This window comes from Nycticebus coucang, chromosome Y (genome assembly GCF_027406575.1).
Source record: "Nycticebus coucang isolate mNycCou1 chromosome Y, mNycCou1.pri, whole genome shotgun sequence".
In the NCBI taxonomy this organism is placed as follows: Eukaryota; Metazoa; Chordata; class Mammalia; order Primates; family Lorisidae; genus Nycticebus; species Nycticebus coucang.
In genome coordinates, this window is record NC_069805.1 from 11,693,166 (window position 1) to 11,695,934 (window position 2,769).

At 43.5% G+C, this 2,769-nt stretch overlaps 1 pseudogene; it reads left to right on the forward strand.

Annotated features, from left to right (window-relative positions):
* Positions 1-1,669: 1,669 nt before the first annotated feature.
* On the forward strand, positions 1,670-2,058 carry LOC128579169 (cytochrome c oxidase subunit 7A2, mitochondrial-like; annotated as a pseudogene).
* The last annotated feature ends 711 nt before the right edge of the window (positions 2,059-2,769 follow it).

Below are 2,769 nucleotides of genomic sequence, written 5' to 3' on the forward strand. Positions count from 1 at the left end.
ATTGTGTAACCTCCGCTGTTCTTCTCCAGACAGCACTTGCGACCCACCTTCCCTCTCAGTGCAGGTGTCTATGCTTAAGTCTTTCCACTCTGTTCCCAGGTTCTCCTGTAAGCTGGCAACTGCAATCACCTGTTGGGGGAGTGGTGCTGAGTTCGTGTGGTTATAGTTGGGTTGCGGTTTTGTCTGCTGTAGCTGGGTCCCGGGGCTGAAGTCAACTTCGGGGCTTTAGCAGGTAAAGCTGGGTCCTTGGCTTCAAGCTGGTTGCCATGGTTGGAGCATTCAGGGGACTTATTCTGAGTTTTATGGTTCAGAGTTTCCCTTTTGGATCAGCGCCATCCAGTTTGCTGTGCAGCCTGAACCGTCAGCCCCCTCCAACACCTGGGGGAAATGTGCCTGCCCTTTTGGGTAGTTCAAAATGTCTGTTTCCTGGGCAGGATCCCCTCCCTTCAATTGTCCAACAGTTTGCCCAGCTCCCCAGTGATTTTGAGTGGATCTCCTTTCAGATGCCTCCCTCAGTTCAGGAATAATTATTTGTCAATTGGGTTTTGTCAGCATTTACAAGCTGCTGACCTCCGTAGGGGAGGGGTCTGCTGGCCGTCAAGGCCAAGCAGGGAAAAATCTCTACAACAGAGTCTGTGATTTTAAATTACCCCTCATATATAGCAATCCACCAGTTTGCTGGGCGTCTTAGCTGTCTGTCCACTCCAACAATCCACACACAGGTAAGGTCCAGACCGCCTTTGCTCTCACCTGATGGCTTGGGAGAGGTGGGCTACATGTCCGTCCTGTCCACCATCATGCTCCCGGAGTGTATATCATATTTTAAAAATGCAATTCACTTATGCTAGAAAAGGGTAGAAGTTTTTTCCATTTAACACAGTATTTTTCTAAAATTGGAATTTTCTGTATTGACAGTGTGTTAACAAAAATTTCTGTGTGGCACCTGTTGTTCAAAGAAGTAGGGCACCTGCCTCATATTGCTACATGTGGTGCATTCAAACCCTGCCAAAAAAAAAAATGCAAACAAACAAACCAAAAAAAATTCACATTATTAAGCTTTTTGAGAAGTTGCAACAGGTCCTCCACTAGATATGGTACCTGAATTTTTCAATTTTTTTTTTAAATTTCAAATGAATACAAGCATTTAGGTTACATTGTTCAATCTTCTAAGATAAAGTTCAAATTACAAAAGAACTCTTCAGCTAAACCCCCTTTCATTGTGCACATTAGGTGAGACCTTGCCAAATGCCTTCCTGCCTCCCACCAATCACCCTCCCGCCAGACACTCCTCACCCCACTTACTACACTATATTTATGTTTTACCAATTGTATAAGCATGTTATTGTTTATATATTGGTTTCATGTTAGAAATTTTTACCATTCTTGAATACTTTACTAAGTAGAAAATGTTTCAACTCCGTCTACGTAAACATAAAAGATGTAAAAGTCTACATGTTTTCTAATGGCTGAATAGTAGTAAACAATGTACATATACCACAATGTTTTAATCTATTCATGGGTCAATGGGCACTCATGTTGCTTCAATAACTTGGCAACTATGAACTGAACTGCAATAAAAATTCTGGTGCACCCCACACCGTTTCCAGTGTGGCGACTTTTCATTCTCTGTCTTCAATTGTACCGGTTGGTGGGCAGTAACTGAGACAAGATGCTGCAGAAACTGTTGGCTCTCCCTCAGATTTTGCAGAGGACCCTAAGCAGTGCTTCACACAGGCATTTTGAAAATAAAGTTCTGGAGAAGCAAAAGCTGTTTCGGAAAAATAATGGGATTCCAGTTTACCTAAAGGGTGGGCTAGCTTGATGACCTCCGACTGTATAGAGGCACCATGGTTCTTACAGTTGGTGGAACAGCAGGTGCTAACTATCTATTGGCTGTGGCTTCATTTCCCAAGAAGCAGGATTGACTTCAGTCATCCCAGTGATCACTTGGTTCACTTTCATTTAGCTCTGTATGGACCAGTAAACTGATGATTAACTGAGCTCTTCATTGGGGATCAATGTTTATTGATTTGTATTAATTGCTACACATAAAGCAGTCTTTAACCATTGGGAAAAAAAATTCTTATGCAAATATCTTTGAGGTAAAATTATTTTATTTTTTTTTTCTTAGAGATAGAGTCTCACTGTACCAGCCTCAGGTAGAGTGCCATGGCGTCACATGGCTCACAGCAACCTCCAACTCCTGGGCTTACGCAATTCTCTTGTCCCAGCCTCCCAAGCAGCTGGGAGTACAGGCACTCGCCACACGCCCGGCTATTTTTCTGTTGTTGTTGCAGTTTGGCTGGGGCTGGGTTTGAACCCGCCACCCTTGGCATATGGGGCCGGCGCCCTACTCACTGAGGCAGAGGTGCTGCCCAAAATGATTTTTTTTCTCGATTTTGCCCTGTAGCTCTGTTGTTAGGGTGCGGGCCATGTACATTAGGGTGGTGAAGGGGGTCCAGGCCTGTTAAACAATAATATCAACTACAACAACAAAATAGCTGGGTGTTGACGCCGGTGTCTGTAGTCCCAACTACTTGGGAGTGTGAGGCAAGAGAATTGCTTAAGCCCAGGCGTTTGAAGATGCTGTGGCTGTGACATTTGCTGCACTCTACTGAGGGTAACCAAGTGCAACTCTGTCTCAATAAAGAAAAAAAATAAAATAAAAAAGAAGGTTCTTGTTCTTCTGTGAAGATACCTAGTAATGGAATTGTCGGATCAAATGAAAGATAAACTCGTAGTTTTTAAAGATTCTCCCTACTTCTTTCC